Source organism: Astatotilapia calliptera, chromosome 17 (genome assembly GCF_900246225.1).
Source record: "Astatotilapia calliptera chromosome 17, fAstCal1.2, whole genome shotgun sequence".
Lineage (NCBI taxonomy): Eukaryota > Metazoa > Chordata > Actinopteri > Cichliformes > Cichlidae > Astatotilapia > Astatotilapia calliptera.
In genome coordinates this window covers 24,951,984-24,973,589 of record NC_039318.1, presented here as the reverse complement: position 1 = coordinate 24,973,589, position 21,606 = coordinate 24,951,984, and the positions used below count along the sequence as shown (strand labels likewise).

The window sequence follows — 21,606 nt, the reverse complement described above, 5'->3', positions numbered from 1 at the left end:
AGGAGGTGCACCATGCTGCGTGGAAAACAGGACTAACAATGTTAAGGCTGGAAAATATGTTGGTGGGGGGGCACTGAATCAAAGCAGGCTTAGTGAAAACTGGGGGCAGAAGTAGAATACAAATGAGGTTTAAGCTTGAGAGGACATCAAAAGGCTCCAGAGCTCGAGTAGCGACGCAGAGAAGGTTGTTATTTGATAAACTTGGCGGTGGGAGTTAAGAAGTGTGTGTGTGTGTGTGTGTGTGTGTGTGTGTGTGTGTGTGTGTGTGTGTGTGTGTGTGTGTGTGTGTGTGTGTGTGTGTGTGTGTGTGTGTGTGTGTGTGTGTGTGTGGATGGGTATGTTTGCGTCCCAGTGGACTCACTTATGAGTACACAGGGGAAACAGTAGAGGAACAGTACCTTTTGAGGTGTGAGTCAAGTGTTTTCTTGTGTGTGTATGTGTGCGTGTGTGTGTGTTGCAGGTTAACAGGTGCGTTTGTTTACAGTCATCATTTTGCAGAAGGTCACAGATCAGGAAGCGCAGGCTGAGTTTGTGTGCGGAAAGAAAGAAAGAGAAAGAAAGAAAGAAAGAAAGAAAGAAAGAAAGAAAGAAAGAGGAGCGGAGGGTACGTGTGTTGTTTTAGTGATGCTCATAGCCACCTTAGCCAACCATTAATGCTCTTCCTCACTGCGAGCTTGCCGGTTCCCATGGAAACGCCTCTCCGTGCTGCTGCTGCTGGCAGCATCCTATCACTCCCAGAGGCCTCTCAGAGAGATGACCGAGACGAGCTGCTTGGGATCGGTGGGGGCCTTGAGGAGCTGCGGGCAGAGAGTTTCTCCATAACTCACCTCCCATCATCCATGTACTCGCGAGCTGATTCTGTTTGTATATAAAAGGAAGCTGCTGGTATCAAACCAGATTTGAAGCTATGAATTATCTGGTTGATAAAGTGGAGTGTTCAGCAGCAAAAGAGTCAGATGTCGTCCTCGGGAATTTTAGATACCAAAGACAGTGAGAATTTGGACTCACCTGTCTGCAAACAAGAAGCAAAGTGCCAAAAACTGCAGTTCCTCAAATGGCCACTTGAGACTGGCTCCAAAAGTGATGTTTAAAGCCTTCACAGGTTTAAAGAGGAAATAAACACATTCATGGCACTTCTCCAGAAGTTGATTCTGTTCATCTGGACGTAGCATTTTGTGGGAGAAATGTTTCGTCACTCATCCAAGTGACTTCTTCAGTCTCAGCTGACTGCAGGTTTCCCCAATCTTATAAACAGTACATTGCTTAATGAAGGAACAATGGGCTGGTTTCAGCCCATTGTTCTGACCATTGATCAACAACCACTGACCAAAACCCACTGATCAATGGTCATGAGTACCATTCACAGACAGTTGGGGAATGGCTGCAATCACAGCATTGTAAGATGGTGAAAGATGTACCCTTAGGCCCCCTCCTCGATTCAGAGATGGTCTTTCCCTTTTCACGTAAATGGCCTCATTGACTCTGCTCTCAAACCAGCGTTCCTCCCTGTCCAGGTTGTGTACATCCTCATGCTTGAAAGAGTGTCCACTGGCCTGTAGGTGTAAATAGACTGCAGAGTCCTGGCCTGACGAGGTGGCTCTTCTGCATTGTGCCATCCGCTTCGCCAGAGGTTGTTTGGTTTCCCCGATGTATAAATCCTGGCAATCCTCCTGGCACTTAGCAGCATACACTATGTTACTCTGTTTGTGTCGGGGGACCCGATCCTTGAGGTGGACCAGTTTTTGGCGCAGCATGTTTTGGGGTTTAAAAGCCACAGAGACCCGGTGTTTAGAAAAAATGCGTCTCAACTGCTCTGATACTCCTGACACATATGGGATCACTACAGGTTTTCGCTTAGGCAGTGGTTGTCCTTCTCTCCTGGATCGGCTGGAGCTTTCTTATAGCGCCTTCCCAGCTTTGAGAAGTCCAGCTGGGATAACCACATTTACTCAGGGCCTTCTTCATGTGCTGTTCTTCTGCTTCCCTGGCTGCTGTGTCTGTGGGGATGGCACTTTTTTTTGGCATTTTTATAAAGGTATTGTCAGTCATTCTTAAAGATTCTTTAGTAGAAATTGTGAGATTTCCTTCCAGGCCACTGTATATACATACATATATACAGTGGCCTGGAAGGACATCAGAAAGAGAATCTGAACTTACAAAACAAATTTTAATCCTCTTTTCTTCTCCAACACAGAGGACACATCCTTAAATTTTCTCAGCAACCCCTTCAATCCATCCATCTATTTTGTGCTACTTACCTGGATTCGGGTCATGGGAGCAGCGATCTAAGCCATCAAAGAGACGTAAACCAGCATGTCCTGGGTCTGCTCCGGGGGTTTCTCTTGGTAGCACATGTTCAAAACACCTCACCTAAAAGGTGCCCAGGCATTTAAGTAAGATGCCTCAACTGCTCTGTATTTGTGATCTCATTCTTTCGTACAGCACACAGAGCTCGTGATGTAAACTGACTGGCATTAACTAAATAAAGAGATATTTTTTGAGATTGGTTGCTCAACATTGACTTGTACTGACTGACACATTGTTGGGGAAGCGCAATTTAGGAGCTCCAACACGGCGAAATCGCACTTCTTTGTTTGTGCCAGGTGGATTTTCCCTCAGTCAGTCATTTTTCTGGATTTTTTTTCCTGCACCACATCATCAGTCATTAGTGATGCAGAAAGAGGCAGAATGAGGGGGGGGGGGGGGGGGGGGGGGCTTGAAAGAAAGAAAAAGGAGGAGAACATGTACTCCCTGCCGTCACCGCACATCAGAGACACATTAGAAGTTACTGAAATGGAGAGGAGCAATCCCCCTCGGTCCGACTTCAAAGGCAGGCGGTTTTGGAGAGAAAATAAGGACAACCGTTAAAGATTCAGTAGAACTGCCAAAATCATCTGCCACTTCAAGAATACTGTCACAACATCTGATGAAGCAAAGAGCAGGGAGACGCCGCAGCGATTGATCAAACATGTAACATACGTTGGCTTATTAGGAGTGAAACATTCGTTGGATTGAAAGTAATCTGACCATCCAGCTGAGAAAATAAAATGTTTTCATTCCTCTGCTCTCACCTCACATGCCTGCTGATGCTGAGCTCCAAAAACACTAACGCTGTAGCAGGATTTCAGCTTTACTGACAGCAAACAAGGCTTAACACATGTTTCTCGTCTGTCTGGGATACAGCACGGGCCTTGTTCTGCAGATTTACACCTTAGGTTCAGCAGTGGGAGCTGTTAATTAATAGGAACACCTGCTCTAAATCACCGAATCCTGCACACACACACACGCTGCTGATTAGGAAGCAGGGTCCTGCGTTACTCGAAGGGAAAAATCTGCTCTGGATTATGGTCAAGCGTGTCGCTGCGTTGCTCATATGATCGTGCCGATTACTCCAGAGGGCTGGGACATATGGCGTGGGTTTCAATCATGAGAAGAGAAGCAGAGGGGGGAGAAAACAAGAAAACAAGAGTCGACTTTTGTGTCGCATTCACACCACAGTGCTGAGGTGTTGATGCAATCCTGACACTCATCCATACAAATCCACGTATCAGTTGGAGCAGCCACGGCAGGCAGCCCGTCTCCATGGCGATGCAGCATCTCACTCATCGGAGTGCCGACTGGATCCTCGGCGCGGGGAAGCGACCTCTCGCTCCCAAACATGTTCAGCGCTCCAAAAAGAAATCAGAAGAAGCTTTGATTGCACTCATTTTTAAAACTCTGAAGAGAAGACTGTTCCAAGAAAAAACGACTTCAAACAGGAGGCGCCACAAAATGTGAAGCGGCATCAGTGTTTGGATGCAACTTCAGAAACTGTCTCTTGTGTGCTGTAAGGCAGCAGGGGGGCTCAAGCATTAGAGCGAGTATCTGAAGGAGGAAAACAATATCTGCACCCAGGAGGATTATCATAATAACTTCTATGTAGATTATGACTAAAAGAAAAAGAAGCAACTTTGTTTCTGCAGCGCAGCCCCAACAGCATGGTTACTTGAAATAATCCTCACATACTTGGGAAAAATCTGACTTTGTTTTCATCACCCTTAGAGGCTTCAAGCCATTTACAAAACATTAGACTGCATTATTTACCACAGTGGCGTGGTAGCTGTGAAAGGGCATGCCAGGTTGAGCAGCAGCAGAGGGATGCTCTGCATGTACTGAGACTGGAGAAAGAGATGGGGTTTTTTCTAAATTTGGCTTTTTCCAAAACTGTAAACCAAACTGCAACCAATAAATAAATAAATAAAATGTTCTTCTGCTGGCAACGTAAGGATGGATCCAGTGAGTCAGCTTCCATAGGTGCCTGAGTTTGCAGCATTAAAAAGCTACCAACAGTTAATGATTTTATAACTCATCCCTCTGGTTGATGGCTTCATAGCGTAGTGTTTAACAAGTGACATATCCCTGGTCTAATCCTGGGAGGAGGCTGGAAAGAGAACTAAAGATAAACTTTCCTGCATGTCTGTGCTACTAGAGCCTTGCCAACCAAGCTCGGTAGTGTTATGTCTGTGAAGGTTCTCAGTCATCCAGGTCATCGTAGTCAAAGGAGCTTGCAAAGAAAAGCATCTGGACTTCTTTAAGTTACTTGAAGATGTTTCACCTCTCATCCGAGAAGCTTCTTCAGTTCTAAGGTCAAATGGTGGAGAGTCCCAGATTTACTCGGTAGTGTTAGTTTATACCTTAACTTATCACTCACTCTACCCTCCAATCCAAATATGGTATCTTCAGACCCCAAAAGAACTGCAAAACACTAACATTGAATACATGGAATCTTCATCTCCTTCTTTCGGCTGCTCTCTTCCCTCGCCACAACAGATTATCTTCCTCCATCTCATCCGGTACCCAGCGTCCTCCTCTGTCACACCAACCCTCTGCATGTTCTCGTTCACTACTCTCCAAAATTTGATTTAGTTTTAGTCATAGTTTAGGCTTTTAAATCTTCACTTCCTAACTTGTCCTGACTTTCTTCACAACTTAACTGGTTCCGTTTGGATCTCATCTCTCCAGAATATTTTCATCACATTTTTATTTGTTGATTAAATTTACATTTCTTGGCAATTTTAGTCCCTGTTCATTCGTTTTTATTTAGTTATGATCAAATAAAGGTTGAGGATGAAAATTATTGGTCAGTGAAATGAAAACTACACAACACCCATGAATCTGCTCTGGTATTTGTCTTTTCCTCCTGGCTGACAGCTCCATCCACACTCCAGCCTTTCCTTCTCTCTCGCTGCCTCCTAACATGCCTTCCCCCTCTCCTATTCCTGTGCACTTGGCCAACAGTAGCACAGTTTCCACCGGCACCCTGTTGAAGTTGTCGCTGGTAACCTGCACATGAATCATGTGGGAATCTCATCCTTGTTTGATTTGGTTTTTGCACTGGATGCCCTTCCTGACGCAACCCTCCCCATTAATCAGGGCTCGGGACAGGAAATAGGGTCCGACATCACAACAGCTGGATCCATTTTTTATACCATCTAAGCCATAAATACAAAAGCAAACACACAAAGATTGGATTAAACTGTGTTTTCCCAGTTAAAACAAAGTAGAGGGATTTCCAAGGTTAAAAGGTATTTCGCTTTTAATGCTGGGAGTATGAAACATGTGTGGCACCACCAGACAAAAGTATGCATAATAAACAGAAAAAGAAATAGAAACTCCTACATCTCCTCTGGGGTTGGTTTTCAGGGTTTAGAAAATCTATTTTTATTTTATTGGGACAACTTAGGGGGAGACAGGTACAGAGGTTTGGTGAGCTAACAGGATTCCCAGTCTTGAATGTCCAAACATAAGTACAAGCATATAAGCACCTAAACAAGAATATGCCAGAGTGAAATATGTAAGTCCGCTTTAGTGTTTTTCACTGTGCAGGAGCAGGCTCTGGCAAAACAAAAGCATTGTTTGCTCTTCTATTTTTATTTCCACATCCTCTGCATGGATCATAAATTGACGGGGAAGTTTCACCTGCAACATGCTGTTTTGGCTTTGCTGTCTCTCAGCATGATATCTTGTACTACATAACCACCAAGTAAGTGTTTAATAAGCTTTTACAGGACTCATAAAAGATATGTTTGAAGGTTTTCAAAGGCAAGTAATGTTAATCAGTTTAATTAACTATCTCAAGCTGCAAAAGCAGTTTTAACCCCACACAATTGTCCAGCTTTTTTGTCCTCTCTTTCAGTCGGTCAATTAGCCTTAAATGAATGATGAACATAATTTTCTGATTAGCCTGCTCTCATTGACAAACCTCCCTCGACTCAGAGATGATTAGACTGTAAAGTTGATCAATGGTATTGGATAGTCCTCTCAGGAGACCGTCCCCCAAACTGACCTCTTTTTATCCCGGGGTAAAATTTTATTTGTTTTTACATAAATTGAATGAAGGCAGTCTAATGGCTGAGGTGGTCCTACTGCAAGTAAAATAAAGAGCAGATTATTTCTTTTCTTTTTTTTCCTGACTTGAAGGGAAGTCTCTCTTTGAAATGTGGTTTCGCTGTTTCTGTGCCATTCTCTGATGGAGCAGCTCTGCCTGTCTGGTGCTGCATTTCTAAGCAGCTGCTTTCCTTCCCTTCATGTCAGAAATAAGGTGCATTGGGATTCCAGTCTTGTAACCCTTGTTTCTGTTGTATCCCATTGGTCTTTACTTTGCCAAGCCTGAAAATGACACGAGTATCCAGCTTTCATTTTCTGTCCTAACTAATGATCACATCTTCTTTCCTCATTGTTTTTTGTTTTTGTCATCCTGCGCTGCTGGTGTTAACCTTCTCTCTTCTGCAAACACCACACAGACACAAATGTTATTTTAAGCCTGAGCTGTGAACATCAACCACTTCCCTGCTGCTGTCACTCCTCCTCACTTCTGTCTCTTTATTTTTGCTTTTTCTTCCCCACCTTTACTTCCCTCGCTCCTACCGCTTTATCGCGCAGCGACAACAACAACAGCAGCATGGTGTTTAGCTGTTGTTGGAGGTGGTGAGCAAGCCAAAAAAAAGTGTGGATGGGTGGGAGGGTTATACGCTGGCGTGCATACACAGATGCTCAAAGTGACCTCGGTCAGGATCTGAATCAGAGAAATCTTCAGGCTGTGTAGTGCAGAACAGAGGAGCGGGAAACAGCTGTCAGCCCTGGTTGAGATTTCAGCACCACAGGGAGGGGACAGCTCCCTGTGAGGCTTGCACTGGTTAAAGTTCTCATAAGATTAAAGTGAGATATATTTGGTTATTTGATATTTCTGCATTTGTTGTGTTTCCAGCAGATGATCCTGAATGGTTTGGAGAGTTTTCATCTTTCAGTGTCATGTGCGCTTGCAAAGACAGGGAGCCTTGCTGCTGATATAAACAAAACTTCTTTTTAATGATCAGTAAAAAGCACTTACTCAGAAAGCACTCAGCACTATCACCTCAACATCAATAAGATTTCTGGCCTTCTGGGGCCAGACGGACTGCATGGGTTTCCTCTGCTTGTCCCCCTCAGTCCATAGATTAACTGGGAGTTCTAAATTGATTGTAAGGTGTGGACATGCGACCTGCCCAGGGTGCACCTAAAGTTTCAGATGAGGAGGTTGCCATCCACACAATTAATCCCTGTGAGACAAATGCTCAGCTTCAGACAGTTGTTTCTAGTCTTGCATCTCTATAAAAACCTAGAGAACTTTTACTTTTATTCTTTTTTATTTATATATATTTTTTATTTATAAATTGTGTTATTTTATTTATTATTCTGTATTTATTATTTTGTACTTGATCATTTTCAGAGGAATATGTCTTTTATGTTAAGGTACTTAATGCTGATCCATGAATCATTAAAGCATGAAAAAAGGCGCCTAACTGGAGGGATGAACCCGGGCTGTGTCTGCACATAACAGACATTGGCAAAGAACCAATTTTAAATTGTATCTTTAGGCACTTTTTTACCAGCTGTCTGTCAAAAAAAACCACATGGGTTGTTTTTTTTTTTTTTCCCATTTCTTTAGTTGGGTCTATGAAAATTCCAACAATAACACAGTTTGACAGGCATAAAATAGTATTTCAGCAAATCTCAGCATGATGTCCTTAAAGAAACTGAAGAAACTGGACAAGTGGAAGATAAAAGAGAAAGTGGTAGGCCAAAAAACTATCAGCAGCAGGTGAACAGTATATGAAAGTCCTTAAGAACAGCCGGGACCTCAACATAAAAAAATAGGTTTTAAAGTGTGTTTTATTCAAGCAGTGTGTGAACAACAAAAGTGAGCCAACATCCAAAGAAGGAAAATACTTTAAGAAGAAATTACAACGAGGTTGTGTTGTAGAATGAAGGTGGTTACAACAAATATTCACTTACACAAACTCTGTTTTTGCTTTGTATGTTGTATTCCCAGAACATTCACACATGTCAGTGGTTTAAAAAAAATCCTGTTTCCAATTTTCTCACTAAATTCTAAAGAAATAAGAGGCCATTAAAATGAAACTCTTTTCACTGACTTATCAATATTTGAATAAATTTAAACCTACTTTAGACTCCTCATAGTTCATCTGAAGCGCAGCTTAAATGCTTCTCTCGAAATCAATCGGAAAACTTCAAACACTACGTGAGCAATAAATAATGTCCACAGTAAAGTCTGCAGAGGTTTCCTTATAACCATCCAAGCCAACTTAAAATCAGTGTTAAGTAACTTCAGTTTCAACTAATACATAGAAGATGCCCACGCTACTAGACTTGCATAGAAGCAGACCAAAGAGACTTAAACGGAAGCCTGAAGGAATATAGGTATAAATAATAATATAAATAGAAACGTTGGCGTTATGACATTGGCTGTAGCGAAAGAAAATTAATTATAAATTTATGTTGACCTGATGTCCCTCTTTATGTCGAACTACAGTATTTATAACCCTCGTCTTGTCCCACACCTCGAGACAGGCTCCCATGATTCTTTCACTGACTCTGCAGGATGTGTGCTCAACTATAGTCTGTCTTTTACCCAGTCCATGTGAGGAAAGCATTTTATTCTTATCAAATCTAATGCAGATTTTTGGTGAATATGATGGAAACTAGCACAGAGAAAATGTGGGGTTTTTTGACTGGTAAATACTTTATTTTTACCGAGCCCCGCAATGAACATTGAAAAAATAAATAAAGATGAACTTTTGCGAGATCTCGCAAAAGTTCATCTTTATTTTTTTTTCTCCAATGTCCCTCCAATGTAATTTTTTGTCTCATTGGATACTTTTTTCCCCTTTTAATTTCACAAAAGGAGTAAGAGAGTATAAGTGTATCAGGCCAAAAGAAAATTGCTAGTGAAATAAGAGACTATCAGAGCAAGCTTTACTCTTTTTGTATTTATAAAAAAAAAAAAAAAGAGAGAGAGTTGGAAAAGTCACATTCAACATTTATTTGTGTTTAATGTGCTAAATGCAAAACCAGAAACCTGCTTCTCATTCCATTTTTATTTTTACGTTGGACATGAACTGCTAGCATATCCCATTTTGTCCCGCATTCAGTATTTTAGGATCCCTGTTTAAGTTATGTGAGCATTAAGATGACAGCAGTTACACTTCTGGCTCCATGCATATCTTTTAGTGATGCAGATGAAGTGCTGAACAAAGTGTGTAGTAATGCCAATGCTCATAAAATGATGATCATATAGATTTTATGGGCTGAGCATGCAGGCACTCACTCTGTTGCATTCGCATCACTGCATTTTGTTGTTAGCTTTGCAGTATTTGCAGTATCGCCTGTTACAGGTGTGAGTTTGCAATTCAAGTGCTGCTTTAGCTGACATTTACCTCTTTTCACATGAAATCATATTTTCCACTCTACTGTAGCACACAATGTGTGACGCTGTAAGACATGAAGCCTGGAAGTGCAGCGACTTCTAAGCAGCTCATTAATCTGCTGTGCCAGCAGTCGATAGCGCACACCAGCCATGTGAAGCAGTGAACGTAATACAAGAGGTGTTAATGAGGATGGGGGCATGCAGCAGGATTCATGTCGCAAATCATGCCTTATCTCTCAGCTCTCTTTCTCACACACACACACGCACTTTCTCGCCCCTCTGCAGGGCAGAAGGATTCAGGGCAATAGGGTGGAGAGAGGTAGGAGGAGGTGGAGGAGGTATTCTAGTCCCCTTTCATTTATCTGCCAGTTTCTGCCCCAATTAACTCCCATTAATATCACTTGCCATGCTCCACCTTGAAGCTGATGCACATGCATACCTTACGAGCGCACACTCACCTGAATATGTGCACAGAAGTCAGATGAAGCTGGGCCTGTGAAATGCATCACAATGAGTGGCTTCACATGTGTGTGAGTGTGTATATGTGTGTGTGTGTGTGTGTGTGTGTGTGTGTGTGTGTGTGTGTGTGTGTGTGTGTGTGTGTGTGTGTGTGTGTGTGTGTGTAACATCATGTGGTGATTGGACTGAGGTCTAGATTACAGCACCTCCTCCTCTGATTGTCCTGGTGTCACTGCCAACAGCTGTCAGCTGGAAAGCCTTCAAGGAGAGAGGAAGTGCAATGAGGACGTGTGTGTGCGTGTGTGTGGAGAGTTACAGAGACTTCAAGGTCGTATGTAATCACTGAAGAGATGTTTGAGAAACTTTTCAGTGGCAAATTTATTTTTTCTACATAACCTCTGACCTCAGTGAGAAGAGATGATTTCCCGCTGAGTGTCAGTATGTGGAAAAGACTCTAACAACATTAGATATCATATAGTGAGTTGAACTACATACCATCCTGTCTCATTATCAGCTTCCCTCAGCGCAGCCAGAGGTGTGTAGAGTCAGGAGTAGTATGATGAGCGAGCGCCCGTGGGAGACGAGAAATCTGTAGTCCTTTTTGATCTCTCTGCGGCTCACAGCTCCCGAGCCTGCACAAGTGTGACAGTAGCGACGCACACACCTGAATGAAAAGTTAGGTGCGCACATGTGAAACCTGCCAGGTTGGCTTAATGCAATATTTTAAGCCAGGGAAGTCAAGTCACAGTTATTTAAAGTGGAACTACTCTGCTTTTCCTTATTTTCTGTCACATGCATATACTGTCATTGTAAATCCAACTGAAGCTTCAAATAATAATGTAAAAGTACTCCTTGTCAAGCTTCAGGGTTTGTTTGTTTTTTACTTTTGGCTCTGTGTGATGTCAGAAAGAGTGGACATCCCTAATGCTATCTCAAGCCTAAAGCCTGCTGTTCAAACCTTGTGTTTGCAGATACAGTGTCAGAAGAAAGCTGGATTTAAGGGGGAGGAGCCATAGGAGCTTTTTTGACACTGAGAATCAAATCCAGAGATGGAAATGACCATAGTAGGTCCGCTTTAAAATCTGCTGGCGTTTTCCTTTAGAAAGTTTATATCCTCACATGAACACATTAGATATTATATTTTATATAGCTTCATTTTACAACTACAGTTTCCTATGGGTGATTTATACTGCAAGGTAAAGATCCTCTGGCACTGGAGTGAAAACCTCAGCAATCAGATTGTTCTTTATGAGCTGCATTTGTGGATGGTGGGGAGAAAGAACCTCCTCCAACAGGAAAAGACCTGATAGCCCCTCCCTGACATTGATTAAACAATCAATGTCAGGGAGGGGCTATAATATACGGCAGCTGGTTGGGAGGTGAGAGAAAAGGACAAAACAAACTATGGGAAGAAATAGGATGTGACAAAGTGGGTGAGAAGACCATTTGTCTACATTCTTAGTTAACATTCTTGTTTTGATTTAACCATATTTCACATGTAATCTGCAATAGGCAAACATCTACTATCCCGGGTTTGTTTATGTTCTGCACTTTTACAGATTATATAATATAACATCTTGGTTTAAATCAATTCATACAAGTTTGTTAAGTTAACATGTTATTTATTTCAACTGTTAATTTGTATTGTTTTGAACTTACCTTTACCTACCTGTCTTCCAGAAGCAAAAGGAGGAAATGTAGTTCTACTTCCTGCTTTATACCTTCTGGGTTCATCTGAGGTCACAGGAAGGGACCAAGGGCAGGAGGGGAAGAATTCTTATAATTTAATAAAGTTGATTTTAAAGGGTTTATAAAGAAATAGATTTAATGTTGTGATATGTATTGATTACACCAGAGTTTATGTTGCCAGTCAAGAGGAGTAGTAGAGGATGAATATAATCATGTTCATCTCACCTACCTACTGAATGGAATAGTCCAGGGGAGAAAGTGTTTGATTAAGGGGACTATTTAAGCAGACGAACTCAGGTGTTTCAGAAGAAGGGTTCAGGTCAGTGTAGCTGTGTGCAGTTTGACCTTAATTTCCGTTGATTTAAGTTCAGTTATGTTTATTTGAATTGAGTTAATTATAGAGTTGAGTTTCTTATTTGTTTCTTTGTAAATATTGTTGGGCCACAGAATGGTGAATAAATCACTTGCTACACTGGACAGCATCAGTCTCCTGCACTTCTTTGACCGCTTAAGTCGAGTCCTACCACATAGGGGCATATATTACAACAGCGGTCCCCAACCGTTTTTGCGCCACGGACCGGTTTATGCCCGACAATATTTTCGCGGACCGGCCTTTAAGGTGTCGCCGATAAATACAACAAAATAAAACTAGTACCGGTACCGAAAAAAAGATTTATTCATAACACACGTGAAAAGACCCAGGAAAACCGAGTTAACGATAAAAACGATGACAAAATAACGCTGAAAACCGATAAAAACCCTGAAAACCATACATTTCACACCTGAGCCTCAACCTTCGCAGCCCGGTACCGGTCCGAGGCCCGGGGGTTGGGGACCGCTGTATTACAACACTAGTGAAAAGAGGAGGGTAGAGAAGAAATGCAGAATCACCTGATCCAGCTATAACTATATGCTATATCAAAAATGAAAGTTTAAAGCCTAACCTTAAAAGTAGAGAGGGTGTCTCCTCCCGAATCCAAACTGGGAGCTGGTTCCAGAGGAGAGGAGCCTGAAAGCTGAAGGTTCTCCCTACTATTATACTTTGACAAACTCCTGAGAACCACAAGTAAGACCGCAGCCTGGGGGCAAGTGAATGAGCCCCTGCAGTCAGCTGGTGGAGTAACTTATCCATTTTGTCCAGTTGTTTGGTTGGATTTTTTTTGTTGTTGTTTTTTTTTTTAATGTAACAGTAAGGACCGCCAGCACAAATTAGCAGGAATATAGTGCTGGAAAGCAGGAAAGTAAAGGAGGTGAGGATAAACACATGTCTGAGGGTGGCTTTGTGGGGGCACCACTTCCTGCTTTCATGCTGTCTGATCTGCCATTTTTAGGTAAGATTATAAGTAATTTAATATAAGATCAGTCTTTCCAGATATTCTCATGTCGTAACATTGTATCTAATATAAAACTACAGGTATTTTTCATGATTATGTTTCATAATGCTACAGTTATAAAGTCAGTGCTTTGATCATTTAATTAAACCTGTGATCATATATATACGTTATCATCAGAAATATTTCACAGGGATTTTTAAAAAAATCATTTCTTCAGGTGAAATAAAGTGTTTAAAAAAGTTTCTCTTCTTTGAGTCATAAATACTTTATATCTGAAATTTGAGACCAAAAAATGATTTGTTTATGTTAAGAGAAAGAAAATCTACAAGAGAGAAGAAGACGAAAAGAGAGGAAGAAGGTTGACTAAGGACAATTCTCCATTTAAGTATATTATTTATCATGCACGGCTGCTTAAGATGTTCTAGAGCACCATTTGAATATTACAAAAGGTTATTTATAGAGAGATCATCGGGTATCATCTGGTCTCTAGATACTACTCTGAAGAAGTGAGTCTCTAACCCTGATAAGATGACTCATTTTTTTCTTTTAGCAGTGTTGTTGCCATGTTATCTGCCCATTATTTGATGTGCCAGGCTTCACAGGGTTAATTCCACTTTGCTTCAGTGGATTTCTGCATTGCTAGCACAGTAAAACATGAAATTACCATTGCAATATGTATGAAAAAGCAAAATTAATCCGTCTGTGAATTCAATCTCTTTCATTCTGTCTTGACCAAACAGGCGTACAGTCTCCAGAGTGACCAGAGAGGAATGAGAGTAATCGAGCTCATCTCCTCTCCGTGGTGGAGAGTTGCTCTCAGGAGTCCAATGTGAAATTTAGCTCATTACTCCTCATCCCCTGCAGCGAGTGCTGCCATTCTGAATGAGGCCTTCAGTTAAGAACCTTGTTTGGAACATTTCTGAACTGCTCGATTTGTTTTATTATTATTTATTTAATTTTTTCGTAAGTCGACCTCAAACATCAGGAGACTTTAAAACCTGGATCCCTCAGCTGCTTTCTGCCAATATAAATGTCACAGTCAGCTTTTAGTCTGCGCCGTTTCAAAACATCACTCATTTGAAGACTCAAACTGAGCTGACACGAGTCCTCGGTGGAGGATTTCATAATATTTTTCATTATTCATGACAGCGATTGTGTGCAGGCAGCTACTTTCTCCTCTGCGGCTGAGATGAGGGGGCTTTATCAAACAGGAGATGAAGAGGCTGACCCTGTTGTTGCTGCATGTTTTTACTGTTTTAGCTGCATGCCATCTGTAGGATTGTTGTAGCTGCGTGGCATGAAGATGAACGATTGCTCGCAGCCTTCTTTTTTAGACAGTTTTGGGGATAAAATCAGAATCAGAATCAGAATACTTTATTGATCCCTGGGGGAAATTATTTTTTGTTACAGTGCTCCATTTTAAACCAACATTAAGACAAGACAGACAATACGCTAACTAAGAATAGTACAATATATACATATATATACATACATACATACATAAGTCACTTATAAATAAATAGTTGGAAAAGAAACATGTGTAGCTGTAGCAGCAAACAGTGTGTTAAGTGGATGCGTTGTACAGGGAGATGGCCACAGGCAGGAATGATTTCCTGTGTCGTTCAGTGGTGCTTTTCGGTAATCTCAGTCTCTCACTGAACGAGCTCCTGTGACTGACCAGCATGTCATGGAGTGGGTGGGAGGTGTTATCCAACATTGTCTTTATCTTGGACAGCATCCGCCTCTCCGACACCACCTTGAGGGAGTCCAGCTCCATCCCCACAACATTGCTGGCCTTACGGATCAGTTTATTAAGTCTGTTGGCATCTGCGACCCTCAGCCTGCTCCCCCAGCATGCAACAGCATAGAGGATCGCACTGGCCACAACAGACTCATAGAAAATCCTCAGCATTTTCTGGCAGATGTTGAAGGACCTCAGTCGCCTCAAAAAATAGAGACGACTCTGGCCCTTCCTGTAAAGTGCTGTGGTGTTTTTAGCCCAGTCCAGTTTATTGTCAATGTGTACTCCAAGGTATTTATAGGAAAAAAAAACAATGTTTGTCTGAGCGTTTCCAGCTTTGGAGATAACAGCAGAAGACAGAAGTTACACATTATCTGAAGCTCAGATTCAGAACATGTTTGAAAGCAGGAAAAAACAGTATTTACTATTAAAGATGGCATCTAACAGGAAAGCAGTGCGATCAGTTAGTGAGGTAAAGAGGGACATACATTCTAATTCTTTAGTACCCTCGTACAAAGACTGAACCGTGTGTATTTGGCTTTAGTTCAGATATATGTTGACTTTTGTGGCATCAAACCTCTGTCTACCAGAGGCTGGAGCCTGGAACAACACTGCATATCTCCAGGCTTTCAGATGAGAGTCAGGAAGACAAACCCGGTGTCTCTTTGATCTCCTGTATTTGGCTCTGTGGGAGATTTAAGGCTTGCCGTTGAGATGCCGTGCGCTTCATCTTATTCTATTAATATTACAGCAGAAAGCCTACAGGAGCAGGTTGTTTACACAGGAGACTGTTCACTGTACCAAATCCTCTGATATAAATAAGAAGAAGTAATCACTAGTGTAGTGGTGAGGACATGGTGAAACGTTTGAGTTTCAGCAACTATTTCCTAAAATGCTGTTTGTAGAAAGCTCTTTTTGAGTTGAGAGGTGATTTTGGACATTTTGTTTAGGTCTCTTCAGCGATCATGTTCTTGGTTTGATTTTTGTATTCAAGTTGTTTTTCACTTGAAAAAACAAAAGTGCTGTCACAGTCCTGTGTTCTTGTGTTTTCTTTGCTGAAGAACAATGAGTACAGATCCTATTAAAATTAAATAAATCCTATTTTATTTTGATTCCTCTGCTGGAGAGAGATCCTAAACTGCAACTTGTTTAGGATTACTGTGACCAGTACTGAAGCAAAGTGAAGTAAAATGAACTTTAAACATACTTTGATTAATTAATATAGCTCATAGTCTTGATTTAGAGAGCTTATATGAATGCATGCCAACACTTTGACAAGAAGCAGATTTTATTTTATTTGAAATCTATTTATTAAGACAAAAAAGCCAAACCAAGCAAGTACAACAGAAAAAAAAAATCACTGATAAAGTAACCATTACTTTGGTTTTACTTTCAAAAAACAAAAAACAAGAAACCCTAATTCACATGCACATAATCCTCATGCATAAATAAAAGCTAATAAAGTAATTTTATGAGTAATTTGAAAAACAAACAAACAAACAAGTCAATAAATAAAGGATTGAGCAAAATGGGAGGATAGGGAAGGAGATCACTGTAAATTTGTATGTACAATTCAGCCTATTTTCCGCTAAATGAAATAATAAAGGAAGCACTTAACTACTTGTCTTTAGTATTTGGAGAATTAGTATTGACTATCCAACCATGCCTCCCCATGCAGATATCTTGTTGTATCATGGTGATTGCTTTTCCTCTGCCTTCCTTTCTCTGTGAATTACTGCCCCGCCTCAAATATCGCCTGTGTTTGTGCCTAATGTTCTGCTTTATCATTTGTCTCTTTGCACAACCTTTTCCCCAACTTCACTTTAAGACGAATGAATGATGAGCTAATGTCTTTTTAGACGGAGCTTTTGCCATGGACTAGGGACTAGGATGTGAGGGGAGGAATCAAGGTTGCGCAAGAGGCAGAAGAGAGGAATCAAAGCAATAAAATGGTAATAAAGTGAGACATCCTTGCCTCTGAGCCTTCAGTTAAATGGTCAGATATACTGGCAGGAAATGTGTAGAAGTACTCTCTGCAGGGTGGCAGATTTCTGTCAGCATATAACTGTGGAGGGGTACTGCATTACTCAAATGTCTGGAAACCTGCAAGAGACAGATTACGGATGAATGGCAAAACTGTTGCATCAAGATATTTTGACTTGCAGCCCCTAGCAGGGCTTAATCATCCAACATTATGTATCCTACAGCTTCCTCTCTTTTAAACTTCAGCTGTCAGCTGTTCAACTGCCTTTTGCATAACATTTTGGTGATGATCAGAATTTAAAGCCAACATGTCTCTGTTTAAAATGAGTCCAAGATGTAAACCTGCAAAAGATCCCATTCAGCCCAGCAAAGGTAAAAACACCTCGGTAAAGGACACACCTGTGTATCCTCGATTAAGGCCAGCCTCCACTGTCCTCCAGAGGTATTGAGACAACCTTCAATGTGACACATTGAGATTGATGTTTGGGTTAAAGGGAGAAGGACATAGAAAAGCTGCAGGTGTTTCTCCTGTTTCTGTTTTGGAATTTGCTGGTTTTGTTACCCTCCTTTTGACTTTTGTGTATTATTTTGCTTTTTTGGCTAACAAATTAAAGCTTTTTTTGTTCCCTCATTTTGTTTGTTCTTGCATCCTCTCTCCTGGATCATGACAAACACTGCTGGAAAAAGAAAAAAAGGAAACACCAAGCAGCAGCTTTGAGCATGTCAAAATAAAGAAACACTTAAAATATCTCCTTTTCACCCTCAGTAGAAAAAACATGAAATGTTTTCTTGTGAATTTCACTCTTTACACATTCGAATCTTTGTCTTTCTGTCTTTGTTTGGATGACGTGCTGAACTCTGTGTTGACACGATCACAAGCCGAGTGGGGAATATATTAATGAATGCGATCGGACGCCAAATGAGTGGAAGCTCATTAGGAAAAAATACCTAATGAATGCTTTATAACCACCCTGCAGAAAAAGACAGAACTCTGAGGTTCCTGTGTTTGTGCTGCGTCTAATACAGATAATATAAAGAAATGAATTGCCAACAAACACAACGCTGCTTTAATTCCCTGACACTGAGGAAATTGATCTCCAAACTCAGGAAGGCAGCGGGGGAAGTCAATACCCTCATTGCCTCCTGGGAATTGTAGGCATTACAAATGGATTAGAGTGCTTTTACATCAATACTGGTTATCATTACGGTAGCCTGTTGCTGTTGTGAGGAGGAAGGCTGGTTGTGTAGTTCATCTCTGAATAACAAAGACTACACATGTCACTACTGTACCATCAACTTCTCATGTTCACTGCTTAGAGATGATGAAGGGAAAGGAGCAGGATTGAGAGGCATGAGTCTCTGACATTTCAAGAGATCATCCATCTTTTTAAGCTACTGCAAGCTCACATTAGTGTCCTAACTTGGTGCATACACTCACACAGGTTTAGGCATCTGTGTTTGTGAGGACAGTGAATGGCATAATGCTTTCACATTAGAAACAATATCCCTTACAAGACCCTGATGCTAGGATGAGAAAAGCATGCGGAAGCCATGTGCTGTCTTTTGTTTTGAAGCGTCATCTTGTTTTTTCTTCCTCTTTTTATTTGTTGGATCACTTCTTAATTCTTCCTGCAGTTCAGCTGAGATAACGACAAAATCTGCAATCTGCACACCGTGACAAAAAGAAAGCAATTAAGGAAGCAGTCTGTTAAAATCACAGGAAAACATGTGGAACTGCTGGATGAGAAACGAAAATCTGAAGCCATTTTTCCTGTGCAAAAGTCTTGAGTCACCCATTATTTCTTTGTATTTTGTTTCCAAATATCCCAAAGAGCTATTGGCTGGGAAATTGTCATATATGCCTTTAAAAAACTGAGGAAACTGGATAAGTGGAGAACAAAAGAAGAAGTGACATGCTTAAAAAACTGTCTACAGCAGATGAACATTATCGGAAAGTCGTGTCCTTGAGAAACAGGAAAAAATCCAGACACAGGCATCTGTCCTTTCAGCCAATCATCTACTGATCCCTGAAGCCTCAGCAGAAATGGTCTCAGTGAAAGGGTCGCTGTCAAAAACCCAATATTAAGTAAGGGAAGAGAAATCAAAATGAAATCATTCAGTACCATCTGGAAAGCATCTGAAACAACAGCTTCATTTTTCAGCATGACAATGATCCCAAACACACTGCCAGTGCAGTAAAAGCACACCTGGATAGGAAAACACACAGTGGAACGCATCAGTCATGGACTGGCCTCCCCAGAGCCCGGACCTCAAAACAGTGTGGAGTCATCTTGACAGGATAAGAAAGAAAATTATAAACAAAATGTGTTTAGAATTTTACATTAAGGTTAACTGTGTGGTTTAAAGTAGCTTGTTATGTGCCCTGTAAAGGTGACCCAGTGCATAAGTTTATTAATTAGAAAGTATTTTGCAGTGTTCTTTTAAATGTAAATTTAATGGATCTTACTGTGCAAGCACAGCTGCACATAAGTGACTCTGTGAATGTATTTTTATGTTGTTGTTGTTTGTTTTTCTGTTAATGAAATGCCAAAGTGAGCAACCAGTTAACCTTACAAGCCTGTGTTTGGACTGTGGGAGGAGAAGCCATGCAGTTACTGGGAGAACATGCAAAGTAAACACAGACAGGCCCCAGATGACCAGAATGGTTTTTTTTAATCCAGAGCCTTCTTTTGTAAAACAATCAAATGCTTTGTTGCTAGTCCTTAACTCATTTTAATTTCTGTAGCATTTATTTCCCCCTTTGGACTCCTATAACTAAACATCATAAATCGTAAATATATCTGCTCCTTCATATCATCCCCTGGGCATAGTTTCCTCTTTTTGATTTAGTTTGAAATGTTTCAATAAATATACACTGACAGGACTGTATCATCTCTGTCAGCCTGTCCCAATTCTTCACTGAAGCTTCATGATAAAATAAAATATTTATACCAAAGACCATCCACCCATCTTTTTTAACCTCTTATCTGACATAGGGAGCTTATCCCAGCAGTCATATGGCGATAGGCAGGACACACTCTGGACTAGTTACCACAGAGAGACACACAATCACACACTCTCACATCAGCACCAATTTACAGGCACCAATTAACCTAACGTGCATGTTCCTGGACTTCATTAGTAAATCCCTGCAGGCACAAGGAGAACAAACCCGCTTCAACATGTTTTTGTGTGTTACGTTATACACATTTCCCTAAAGGGAGGGCTTCAGCATAAATTTGAAATAAAGTAATGTGGATTTGGGGTGTGCAGTGGATGTAGTTCATATCAAGAAGGTTCTGGGTGGCTGCCTGTGCCTGCATGGGCTCTCTCCAGCTTCCTCCCCCAGTGCAGAGACATGAATGTTAGGATAATTGGCGATTCTAAATTGGCAGTAGGTGTGGATTTGAGTGACAGCAGTTATCTGTGTCTTCCTATTATCCCTGTGATGGATAGATAGATTTAAACATAGCTTGCCTCTTGCCAAATGTCAGTTGGGATAGACTTCAGCCCCCCCACAATGCTTGTTGGCTAGGCTGTTAGGAAAATTGATAGGTGGACTAAGGGGAATTCAATCAATATATTATTAAAGTCATTTAAATATATGGATACATTGGTAGAAAATATAGGAATGGATGACAAAAGTGCAAAATTGCAGACCACAATTTCAATTAATCCTTTTTTTTAAAGTTCCGTTGTTAAAACTGGCTCACACTTAAAATTTTAGTGACGATCAGGGATAAAGCCATAGATACGTCTGCCTAAGGCTGCTAAATTATAGATAAAAATCAGTGGATTGCCCCTTTATCTTTAGCCCAGCAGTGTGCTAAATGCAGCCCAGCAAAGGTCAGATTCAACCCAAATGACAGCTTTTTTTAAAAAGTTTTCTTTAATGATGAAAAACCCTACGACTCCCAGCCTAACTGCACAGGAATTAAAATTCATCATTCATCATAAAAAAATCTACTCGTGAAGGTTTTGTGCCTTTCCGAAAAGGCCAAACTGTCTCTCCATGAGACACAAATGAGCATAAGCATGCACACACAAACCCTCCCAGATCCTCTGACTTAGCTTTTGGCAGCAGTGTCACAATTACTACAGACCTCACAGCCTCACCGTTGACTTCGCTGCCTCAACCGACTGTGAGAGCGAGTGTGAGAGTGAGTGCGAGCGTGCGATTGTGAAAACAACTCCAAGTGTTGTTAGATGACTCTACTCTGTAACAGCTCGCTGTGTCAACGTCAGCCGTGCAAGCAGACGGCTAACGAAGGCAGCCCGAGTCGCCACATGGTGCCGTGTGACATGTGCTGGCATCTTCGTGCCTCCTTCACCAACTTTGTTTGGTGACTCTGCACTCCAGAGGATGTGTCTCCTTTTAAGAGGGAATAAATATTCATTGTGAATTCTTCTTCAGCTCAACAAACAGGAAGAAGAACAACATAAAAAGTAAACAAATGTAAATGTCATTGGCTTAAAAATTCTCATCTGTCAACCTGATGAGAGCTGATGGCTCTTGGAATGAAGCCTTTTCAACAGCACATTGCTGTGGGCTATAAATATATATATATAATAATCATTCTTCGGTCACCCAGTCCTATCATTTGCTCACGAAGGCATCACTGTCATGCAGAAATGCACCATGAGGACTCGTATAT

The 21,606-nt window shown here is 41.1% G+C and overlaps 1 protein-coding gene and 1 long non-coding RNA gene across 2 annotated transcripts in view; one reads left to right on the top strand and one right to left on the bottom strand.

The window, feature by feature from the left end:
- The window catches only part of lhfpl3 (LHFPL tetraspan subfamily member 3), a 60,716-nt gene that overhangs the window by 27,190 nt on the left and 11,920 nt on the right, over positions 1-21,606 (top strand). The window lies entirely within an intron of this gene.
- LOC113008932 (uncharacterized) lies at positions 7,148-11,081 on the bottom strand. Its single transcript, XR_003270089.1, has 4 exons — positions 10,700-11,081; positions 10,411-10,462; positions 10,204-10,238; positions 7,148-7,577 (listed from the first exon to the last, which is right to left on the bottom strand). It is a non-coding gene; the product is annotated as an uncharacterized LOC113008932 (long non-coding RNA).